Source organism: Ursus americanus, chromosome 4, assembly GCF_024610735.1.
Source record: "Ursus americanus isolate L20-20 chromosome 4, mUrsAme1.1.p, whole genome shotgun sequence".
NCBI classification, from domain to species: Eukaryota; Metazoa; Chordata; class Mammalia; order Carnivora; family Ursidae; genus Ursus; species Ursus americanus.
In genome coordinates this window covers 91,987,489-91,999,101 of record NC_142130.1, presented here as the reverse complement: position 1 = coordinate 91,999,101, position 11,613 = coordinate 91,987,489, and the positions used below count along the sequence as shown (strand labels likewise).

Sequence of the window (11,613 nt, the reverse complement as noted above, 5' to 3'; positions counted from 1 at the left end):
ATTCTAATTAGAAGCTCAAATATGCAGGAAGAAATGAGTAAGAAAGAGAGTAAATCTGAATTTGGGGAAATCCTACTGTGTGCTGACTGTATGAAGAGCAATCATAATCTACGGTGGGTTAAAGTTCTACAGAATTAAAATACGATAGCAGCACATAAATTGAGGAGTGTTTACAGTTTAAAATATCCTGAAACCTTGCATTGTCTAGGAAAAGGGTAAATGTGCTAAAATACCATTAGTCTTTTGATAAACAAATGTCACACTGTTTAATCTCTATAGTAACCACTAAAAATAGAGTAGAACGTTGTATAACTTACAGACTAGTGGGGGAATTGGAAGGTTGAAATGGAAAAATAAAATTGAAAATAGCATTGAAAAACGTACAATCACTCCAAAAGAAGAAAATGCCATAGGAACAGAAATCATTAGGGGGAAAAGAACAGATGTAGAGGACAACCCCCAATGATAGATAATTTCAAATATATCAGTACTTATATTAAATCTAAGTGGACAGAAGGTCCAGTTAAAAACAAAAAGACTTTCAGACTGGATAAAAATACATCCACGATACACACTCTAGACTGTTTTGCAAAGACACACTAAAACCATAAGGATATGAAAAGGCTAAATATAAAACGATGGCAAAAGATACCTCACGCGAGCAGTAACCAAAAGACTGGTACAGCTGTACTAATGACAAATTTAAGGCAAGAAGGGTTACCAGATAAAGACGGGACATTCACTTCTTGGGGGAACACTGGAGGCATTCTCAGTGAAGTCAGGAATAAAAAAAAGACATCCACTCCGTCTCGGCCACTTCCATAACTGCACTGGGGGAACTAGCCAGTGTCGTCAGGCAGGGACAACAACAAAAAGATAAGCACAGGGAGGACAGTATAAAATATCCCTATCTGCAGGTGCTATTACTGCATTCTGGAAAAATACAGAAGATGCCATGAACAAGCCACTAAAAACAATGAGAGAATTTGGTAAGGTAGCAGGATCTAAAATTAACATAAAAACCGATAGCCTTCATATGTTCTTAGAACAACCAGCCAGACGATGGATGGAAGAGAAAAACCCCACTGATGGCAGAAACGAAAAAGCAAAACTATCTCAGCATAAAAAGAACAAGCATTATGGAAAGCTTTAGAAGAAGAACTTGAAAACACTCCTGAAAGACACAGAAGTGAGTTTCACAATTGAAAAGACGTACCATGTTCCTGGATACAGTGATGACTCAACATCAAAAGAAGTCGGTTCTTGGGGCGCCTGGGGGGCTCAGTCTGCTCCGCATCTGCCTTCAGCTCAGGTCATGATCACAGAATTCTGGGCTGGAGTCCCCGCACCGGGTTCCCTGCTCAGTGGGAGCCTGCTTTCCCTCTGCCCCTCCCCCTGCTCCTGCTCTCTCTGTCTCTCTGTCAAATAAATAAATAAAATCTTAAAAAGTCAGGTCTCAAGTCAATTCATAACTTACAGAATTTTCTTCTGAAATTAGGTGTATTTATTCAAAAATTCATTTGGAGGAAAATTAACACGCAAGGACAACCAGCACAACCTGAAAGGAAGGGAGCAGGGCTGCCAGACGGCAGAGCGCCCCCAGCTATTCAGACAGCAGGCTTGTGGCTGTGGAGGGACTTACAGACCAGGGTCTGGAAGACCCAAGTGACTGTGTGTTACCATGTGACAGATGATAAGTGCGGGATCTTTAACAAATGGGGAAAGATGGGCTTTTTAATGAATGGTGGTGGAACACTTGGGAAAATAGACAATTGAATCTGTGCCTCACGAAATACAATAGGATATATTCCAAACAGATCTAGAATTATTTTCTTTTAAGATTTTATTTTTCAGAGAGAGAGCGCACAAGCAGGGGTAGCAGCGGGCAGAGGGAGAAGCAGGCTCCCTGCTGAGCAGGGACCCTGGTGTGGGACTCGATCCCAGAACCCTGAGATCATGACCTGAGCTGAAGGCAGACGCTTAACCGACTGAGCCACCCAGGCGCACCCAGATCAAATATTTAAATGTAAAATGAAACCATTAAAAAAATATTAGAGTGGGGAGAGCTTTTCTGTTGCCCAAAATGTAGAGAACAAACTGTTTTAGATTTAAGGGGACTTACGTAACAGAACGAAATGCAATGCCTGGACTTCGGTGGGATCCCACTTTGAGCAAACCAGCACTAGAAGGTAATTTGGGGACAGTGGGGAAATTTGTGGACCTGTTATCTGGTGACAGGAATTATTGTCAATTTTGTTTGGTGTGATAGTTACATTACGGTTAAGCAAGAAATTGCCATTTAAAAAAAAAGATACATACTGAAGTAATGTGGGGTGAAATATGTTTTCAGCAAAAAAAAAAAAATTAAGTTGAAGTGATGTTGGTATATTATTGTAGGGACTCAAAAAGTCTCTGAATACTGCTAGTTTGGGAAGCTCATTGCCTTTTCATCCTCATCACAATTAGGAACTACCGTCCAGTCTGAATTTTGTCAGAGAAGACATCATTCTAGAAAATGCCAAAAATGGCTCCGAATCAAATGCTGGTGGGGACACCCAGCTATGCTTTGTGCAGTCCATGCCTAAGCAAAGCAGCTCAAAGCCCCAGGGTTGCCCCTGTCCCGTTGGCCAGCCAGGACACCTGCCAGGTGTTGTTAGCAAACGGGAAAGAGGAAATCATCCCCCTTCCGCCCCCCCCCCCCGGCCCCCTCGCCCCAGGAAGGAGCCAGGTCTGAGGACAGCAAACTGGTGGAATTGTCCAGGAGCCCTGCACAGGATGTGTGCCCAGAGCTTTCCTGGAGCAGCCTGGGAAAAAGAACAGTGGGGTCAAGGGCTGCCCCACTTTCTGGTCTCTGCAGGGGTGAGGCCCAGGCCAGGGAGGAAACAGACAGGTGGGTCCTGCTGGAGAGTCAACTGGGATGCCTGGAGACGGGGCCCTCCCAGCAGCAGCGAAGACTTCAAACTTAGCTCCCCCCGTGTCTTGGGGAGAACTGAGGTGTTGGGCTTGGACAGGTAAGGCGGGAGGACCGGAGAAATTTGGTTTTGTCACCAAAATCATGCTTTATTCCCAGGCTGGTGTGGTTTGGGAGAATGTGGTCACGTAAGAACAAATCCTTTCTCAGGGCTGAACGTTAGTCTGAGGTCAGCAAGGAAAGAAGACATAGGCTCACTGGAAGCATCACAGACGAGCAGCCAGCTGGTGCCCACGCCCCTTCTAGAAAGACCGTCTGAGCTGGGCAATGTTGTAGAGGTAGTTTTAAGCCCCTAGAAGTTTCCTATGACAATATGCTGGCCCTTGCTGCCCCCTCCCCAACTGAGGTTTATATGTTGAATCTGGAAGAGGGTTTGTCTTCTTCCTTACAAACCCCAAAGCTGCCGCCGTGGCACGTGGGCACCATGCTAACACCCGGCCTCAGGCCCGCGTCTGCTCAGTGGAAGAGCCTCACTGGGTCCAGACGAGCACGCTTCTCGAGCCATCACGCTTCACGAGCCATCACTCTTCGTCATCGTGAATTGTCCCCAAGTGAGGCTTCTGAAACATGTAGCTGTTTATGAAATACTCAACGAGCCAAAGAAACTTGACCATTCTTTAAAAATGGGCTTTTGGTTCAAAAAACATTCCCTTGGTGCAATTCTCACCTCTTTCCCACTTATCCCTCACCCATGGTCTCACTCTTGGGGTGTCATCACGTGCCCATGCTGCGCCCTTCCAGCCCCCACCCCCGGCCCCTTGGCAGCTGGCACCTCGCTGTCATTCAGGCGGAAGTCCCACAGGACCGGCCAGGATGGCTGGTTCCCCCTCCAGCCTGGGAATGTTCTGCCAGGTACAAGAGTAAAACAATGTCTGCATCCCTGATCCCCCAGCAGGTTGCCTGCTCCAGGGATTCACGTCCAGCCTGATTAGCAAAAACCGATTTCAAGAAGCTTTTGGAAAGAGAGCCGACTGGTCTGGCCAGATTCCAAGAGTGTCCTCATTCGGCATCTTACACTTACTTTTCACCAAGCGTTGGAGAGAGCACAGGAAGGAGAAGCCACTCCCGGGAGGAGAAGAGGCAGACGGACATTGTCCACTCTGACACAGGTCCTGGGGCGCTGCCTGGGGCACACTCCGGTGCCGTGGAACACAGGATCTCAGGTCCTGGAGGGAGGGGATGCTGGTGAGGACCAGAAGTGCCTCACAGAAGTCAAGCGAGGGGCGAAGGCTGAAGAGGGCACGTTTGAGAGGCTCGTGAGTTTGGAACGCTGGAGCCTGTGGGGAGGTGGTGCGTGGGTGTCGGGTCTTGAAGGAATTTTCCAGAACCTTCAATGATATCCCGCAGTGACAGAGGTAGGATTTCAAATAGAAGAGGGCAATGTTTGTATATGAGAATGCTATCAGGGAAAGGATGGACGGGGCGTGGGAGGTGGGAGACAGAATGGGGGTGCGTGGGGGCTTGGCTTGGAGGCAGTTTAGGGTACTGGCGAGTTAACTTGCTTCAGTCTACAAGCCTAGGTGTGAACTCGAGGAGGTTTTCAGACTCCAAAACTCACAGCTCTGTGTCCTTGGGCCGGTTACCAAGACTCAGGCACCAGTCCCTACCTCCCAGGTGGCGAGGACTCAGAACTGACATGTGTTAAATCCTACTACCCGCCATACGCTGTTCCAAGGGCTTCGGGTGTAGTAGCTCATTTAATCCCCTAAGAAGCCCCAGGGCAGGTAACATGGCCATCCCTGTTTTAAAGATGAGGAAGCAGAGACTCAGAGCGGCTGAGTACTTTCCCCAAAATCCCAGAGCTAGGAAGAAACCCAGTGTTCGGCACAGACTGGCCCACAGTAACGCTTACCCGTGGGACCCCCGTGATGACGACGGGCCAGGCTAAGACACGGAGAGGAGGCTGCCCCAGGACTGGCACATTGCATACCAATGGAAAATGCCCCTGTTGACTGTTGTCAGCCCCAAGAAAGGGGTTTCTACATATTCTAATAACAGTGATGCTACCTTGGCCTTCCAGAAGATCAGGAAAACATTGCCTGGTAATTCAGGGGTCTTTATAGTCCTAGACTGACTCACCCTCCTCTTGCCTCTGATCTTGCCAGCAACACCATAGACCAGGGACACTGGCTGGGAACTCGCTTCCACCACCAGATGGTCTCGCTGTTTGGGGGCCCCCTACCGCTCCTGCCCCAGGGGAGATCAGGATGGGGCTTCTCAAGTGCTGAAACACACAAGCTGTGGGCCTCGGTGAACACACAAACAGGGCACCTTAGCATCCCCACACCCTGTTAGTCCTCACCCCGGTGTTACACGCTCACATCCCACACTAAGGATGCTCCAACGTGGGTGTTACCGTCCCATTTTGGAGCTGAGTTAATCTAGCGCTCAGAGAGGCTAAGCAACTTGCCTAACGACACACAACTTGTCTAGGACAGGTCTGTGATTCAAAACAGGGTCTTCCTGACTCCAAAGCCTACTTGCTCAACACTTATTCTGTGCTAGGAATAGAGAAATGCCTCCCGTGCGGGGCACTGGTTTTGAGCAGTCCCTAGAAAGGAGTTTGGTAGAGGGGCTAAGAGCAGTGTCGTAGTCGGCTGCCTGGGGTTGGGAGCCAATGGACGCTCTGGCAAGTTTGGGGCTTCGGTTTCCTCCACTGGGAAATGAAGATGAGAGCAGGACCCATCCACCTCACTGCGTGGCTGTGTGCATGAGAGGCAATGCGCCCAGAGCTACTCCTGTTTCTAAATAAGGACTGTTGTGGTATCATAGAAAGATGCTTGGTCTCTGTCCCAGGTTGCAGACACAGAGCTCCTAAATCCCTGCTAATTTCCTGCGTGATAGAGTGTCTCTTGTTCCAATGTGATGACCCTTGGTGGGCCCTGGACAGGGGTTGGTCACCAGCAAGACCAAGCTGTGATTAGAAGCCTGGAACTTTCAGCTCACCCCCCTAACCTCCAGAGAAGGGAGAAGGGCTGGAAATGGAGTTAAAAATTGATCATGTCTATGTGATGAAACCTCCATAAAACCACCCAAATGGCAAGATTTAGAGCCTGAGTTAGTGAACACATCCATGTGCCAGGAGTAGCCATCCCCAAACGCCATGGGACAGCAGCTCCTGCGCTTAGGACCCTTCTGGATCTCACCCTATGTACTTCCTCATCTGGCTCTTCATTCGTATCCTATATAATAACCAACACACACAAATACTTTGCTGAGTTCTGTGGACCGTTCTAGCAAATTATGGAGCCAGAGGAGATCATGGGAACTAGTTTAAAGCTGGTCAGTCAGAAGGGCAGCTGGCTCAGGACTTGCGTTTGGTGTCTGAAGCAGGGGTCGCCTTGTAGGACCGAGCCCCTTAGCGTCCTACGCTAACTCCAGCTGGACAGTGTCAGACTGAACTGAATTGTTGGACACCCAGTGGTGTTGGGAGAGGGTCAGGGTGTTGGTGGTATCAGGAGGGAAAAATAAATGTCTCCACTGCCTTTGTGCAGGCGAACTGATGAGCAGAGATCAGGAATCTGAGGGCCGAAGCTTCAGCTATCAAACTTTGAGGCACCAACTAGCCTCTGGGCTCTCACTCCTTCCTGCTGGACCCACAGCTGTCCCGCTGGTGGCTCTCTGCATCAAGGGATGCTTCTGAACCAGCAGACCAAGGCTCAGAGCTGCCATCCTCCACCCGGTTCGGAGACTCTCTGAGGACCAGAGCCAGAGGACCCTGGATCCCTGCCCCAAACTTGCCTTTCTAGGGTACTGATGTGGGAAGTTGAACCCACCTACTCCTCTTTTGCTACATCTATTGAAGGGATAGGCGGAATTTTTCTTAAGATGCTAGATCTAAAATATTTTAGGTTTTCTGGGCCAAGAGGCAACAATCTAGGATACTGTGGATTTATAGCATAAAGAAAAAAATATTTAATTGGTGAAATTCAAATATAGTAATAATTGAGTACAATTTTTTTTTTTTGTAATACAGGTTTACTAATGAGAATACTTTTTTTGGGAGAGAAAGTGAACGAGTGGGGGGAGGGGCACAGGGAGAGAGGGAGAGAGAATCCTCAAACAGGCTCCACGCTGAGCACAGAGCACGACATGGGGCCTGATCCCACGACCCTGAGATCATGACCTGAGCCACAATCAAGAGCCAGATGCTCAACCAACCCAGGCACCCCAAGAATAATTTTAATTTGGGGGGGATAACATTGCACTGAATCAAGGTTCAAAGCTAGAGTTGCCTATCACCAAAACCAACTGCCTGCATTTCTGTTTCACGCTGATCTGTAGTAAGATTGTACAGATTTCATCTTTGATAAAGTATTCACATGGGTAGACAGTTCACGGGATTGGTATCAGGATTTTCAGATGAGCATAGTTATTACTTGAAAGACATTTATGGAGTTTGATTAGATTTTTCTCTTGAGGTTTGCCTTGTAGCAGGTTAATCCCTTCAACTGAAGGTTAGGTGGGAACCCCTCAATTGATGTCAAATGGATCTTGCAATACGGAGATTTCTTTGGGGTTTGCATTAAGGTCTATAAAACAGTTTGAACTGCAGTTTGAGCTCAGATACTATGTCTGCCACAAACATGGGTGGGAATGGAACCCTTGCTTCTTGTGTTAACTTGACAACACCAGAAGTGTAATGATGCAGTCTAACATTGGTTGTGATTCCAACATTAGTTCCTGTTGAAATGACTCTACCATAGGATGGATTCCACATATAAACATTGTTTTGCCTTGTGATTTTAGATAGAATTCATTGAGAAATGAAGTCTGCAGCCAAAGCTAATTTCCAAAGCTCTTTGCGGTTTGATAACAGCGGTTGAGGGCAGTTCTTCTCATTCAGAAAAAGTTCAGCCTCGGTCCTAAGCTCAAAAATTGAAATAAAACTTTACCACGACTACACCACTGAGCTGCTGTGTGACAGACCACGTCAGGATATTCAGCTGCTACTGATGAACACTCAGGGAACTGTTGATAGTTCAGTCCACAAGAGCAAACGAAGTTCACTGTTGACAACACCGGTTGAGGAACACGATTCAAATGTTCTCCACAAAATTCCTGTTGACTTAAACTATCGCAAGCTCCGTGAGTTTGCCCTAGTAAGCCTTTTCCATTCCACACGTTACTTTTTTCCACCTTCGATTGTAACACATCTTAGCAGATTCCACTTCAGGTTGTACTGAACGCATTTTCTCAACTCTGAAGACATTTCTGCCTGTAGTTGTTCCGTGCAGACTGTTGGCAGAGCTGAATTCTTCGGTAACTCCTAGCTTGGCACAGGCTCATCAAACGTCTGAGCCGTGTAGGTAACATAAGTCAACTCTTGTAACGAGAGCCAGGGACAACCACTCAAACTCACTTGCTTGGTTTTGAATGGACACTTGATGCTGCTCGTAATACCCTCAACACTTGGAGCAGCTGCTGTCAGTGAGAGGCGAGCAGTCCTCAACAAATTCACTTTCTCTGGGCGTGTTTCTTCAGCGGCTGCATCCCACGTGCTTTCATGAACTCTCCTCAGGACAAGCGGTTTCCCTGCTCAGCTAACAAGCTCATCAGAAACCTACTTTGCTTGTAGCATCATTTTCCTTTATTTGTGTGAGGAAATTCTGTGATTAGATATTCAATTTTAAGTTTTCTAATTTTTCTGGCCATCGCTTTCTTGTGAGTTACAAATCTGCCAGGGCATGTTTAGCTGCAGAATGCCAACATCTGTGGTACTCCAGGACGGCTACGACATCATTGCATGTTACCACCTAACTCAGTAACGAAATAGTCCACCCTCCACCATGCTGGAGAAGCACGGTGATGCCCAAAGTCTCCTTTCCTCCTTTCTTGTGTTGACGATGGGTGGACAGTGATAAAGAATACAACACGGAGCCACAGTCATACACGTGGCATTCAGAATGCTGAGCTATGACAGATCGCAGCCATCGTGTGGTCCACCACGCAGCAAAGTGACGTGCCACGCAGCTCTCTGAGGCAACTACTCAACTCCATCATCGTAGCCCCAAAGCAACCACAAAATGATGTGCAAATTTTTAAAAATGTGGTGGTATTTCAGTACACACTTCGCTTATAGATACTGAAATTTAAATTTCATATAATTTTCACATCATAAAATTATTCGTTTGATGTTTTTCAACCTTATTATTTATGGGGGGGGGCAGAAGGAGAGAATCTTCAGCAGGCTCCATGCCCAGCATAGAGCATGGGGGCTCAATCTCACAACCCTGAGACCATGACCTGAGCTGAAATCAAGAGTCGGACGCTTAACCAACTGAGCCACCCAGGCACCCCATGATGTTTTCAACCATTTGAAGTGTACAAACCATTCTTACCAGGACGGGCCACACACACAAACACACAGACGAGTGGCTGTGATCTGCTGAGACTTCATCTATGACAATGGACAGGAAGCAGGGGCCAGTCAGCCCTGCCTTTCTAGAGTTCTCCTGGTCCTGAAGGGCCCACCACCGTGGAGGATGTGCCCAGGGTTTGCTGCTGGTCACAAGCTGGGAAATTCAGGTAATGGAAGCACAAAAGCAAGCCGAAAGGTTTCAGGGAGACAAATGAAGCTTCCCTGGCAATCACTAGAACACGATGCATTATTTTCTCTCCCATTCCATCCCTATTTTTACCTTTGTTCAGAGTACTAGAGCTCCTCCCGACCCCTTGGTCAGGAGCTATGGCCCCAGGGCCCTCGCTCACATGGAAAGGGTCTAACCACAGTGCATCTGGACGAAGAGTAACCTATGGGGCCTGGAGTTGGGGGGACGATGGGAGAAGACAAGGGGGACTGAATGCCCCATGGGAAATCACTGCAGCGAAGGGCTACCCAGCTTTGCATCCCGACACCCCTGGAGCTGCTGCCGGGAGAGGAATTCTTGAATCCTAGAAACTAGAAGGGACGAAAATGACAGAGAAAGGGCTGGGGGGGGGGGTGGCGATAGGGAGAGGAAGAGGAAGCAACACAGTCTCTGCTGGATTCTTCGGAGGCTCCTGGAAGCTATTTTTGTTGCCCCATTAAATGAAAAAAAAAAATCAGAGATACATCAGTTCATCTCCAAATTCACGAAAAGCCTGTTAAAATAAACACTTTCTAGGCACCCCAGCGGTTGAGGACAATGCAGATATTCTTAAATAACTGAGTGGACTTCAGCCCCTGAGCTGAGAATCTTAATTATTAACGGAGATTAAATTAGTCTCACCCATGACTCTGCTTCTAGGGCTCCACCAGCTGTTGGTTGTGCGAGGTGATCTTGAAAGCCAGTCAGCATGGAGAACCGAGAGCCGGCTGCACTAGAGGCCCCTTGCTGACCAGCTGTGGCATCTCGAACAAGCTGCTTGACCTCTGAGGCTTTCCCAAATGTAAAGGGCGGTGCGGACCATGCTTCTGAAACCGGATCACGCTTACACATCACCCAGGCCTTGTTAAGATGCAGATTCGGACAGTGTGGGCAGGACCCGAGGTTCCCAGGCTGGTGTTGCCAGTCCCAGACCAGCCAGGGTGACCCGAGAGACCCCGAGGGTCAAGGCAGGCATGATGGGGCTAACTTTGGGAACAGACAGGCTGGTCGTGCTGAAGTGCACAGGCTCTGCTCTTTCCCCCTATCCATCACCTTGTCACCAGCACCTGCCTGAGAAGCACCCAGGCCCACCAGCCCCAGGCCCGCTTTCCCCACCTTCAACCCTTTCTCTTCTGGGGACGTACCCACTGGACCTCTTCACTTAGATGCCCTGTAAGCCCCCTCACTCCGCAACCTGTAACTGAACACACGAGTATCTGGCACACCGGTTCCCCCCTTGAGTGCTCCAGGCACCCACAATCAGCACTTGGCCATCTGCAAAGCCGCCTGAATAGGAAAGCTGGGAGAAACCCGGTTTCTCTCCTCACCACCTCTCACTCCGTCCAATCAATCCCTAAGATCAATCAACTCTCCTTCCCAAATAGACTCTAACCACTTAAAAACTTGTATTAGCAAGGCCTCTTGATTCCTCGTTACACCAGGCGTTGAACATACTGTTGCCCTCTCAATTCTAGAACATTCCTACCACCACTTAAGCCTCAATTCCTCAGGGAAACTCACGTCAGCCCCCAGACCAGAATACACTGGGCTTACTTGGGGTTATTCGCCAACTATCTGCCCCTACGCCCACAGTCAAACAGTGACACGCTGGTTGGTGTCATCCCTAGGACACAGCTAAGTGCCTTGCACAGGACGGGCCCTCATGATTTGTCTTCCACAGTCCTCCTATCAGCTGCCGCAAGGTTCCCGCTAATATTCTCTTCGGGGTAGACTTTTCATTTTTCAATTCTGTGTCCAGGATTAACCACTTTCTCTGATTTGGGGTGTCTTCCGCAGGAAGTAAGGGAGAGACTTCACGGTCTTAGCCCGACCAGTAGAGGAGCGCGCAGCCTCGCTCCTCGCACCCAGTGGCCGCTGGTCCCCTCTGCTAGCGCGACCGAGGCCGAGCTCGCGGCAGCAGGGCTGAGCTGGGCAGAAAGGCCAGTCAGTAAGGACCCACGCGGGACGGCCTCCGGCTTGAATCTTCTCGGCCACTACACCACGGGCAGGAGGGGCCTTCAGAAAAGCATGTCTCTGGGGAAGAAGACACAGTCTTGCCAGGGCCCACCCCCG

The 11,613-nt window shown here is 48.7% G+C and overlaps 1 long non-coding RNA gene across 1 annotated transcript in view; it reads right to left on the bottom strand.

Moving 5' to 3' along the window:
• LOC148110299 (uncharacterized) overlaps positions 1-2,701 on the bottom strand; it is a 28,051-nt gene extending 25,350 nt beyond the window's left edge. The window contains exon 1 of the long non-coding RNA XR_015724274.1: positions 722-2,701. This is a non-coding gene — a long non-coding RNA (uncharacterized LOC148110299). The remainder of the gene's footprint in view (positions 1-721) is intronic.
• Positions 2,702-11,613: the final 8,912 nt, after the last annotated feature.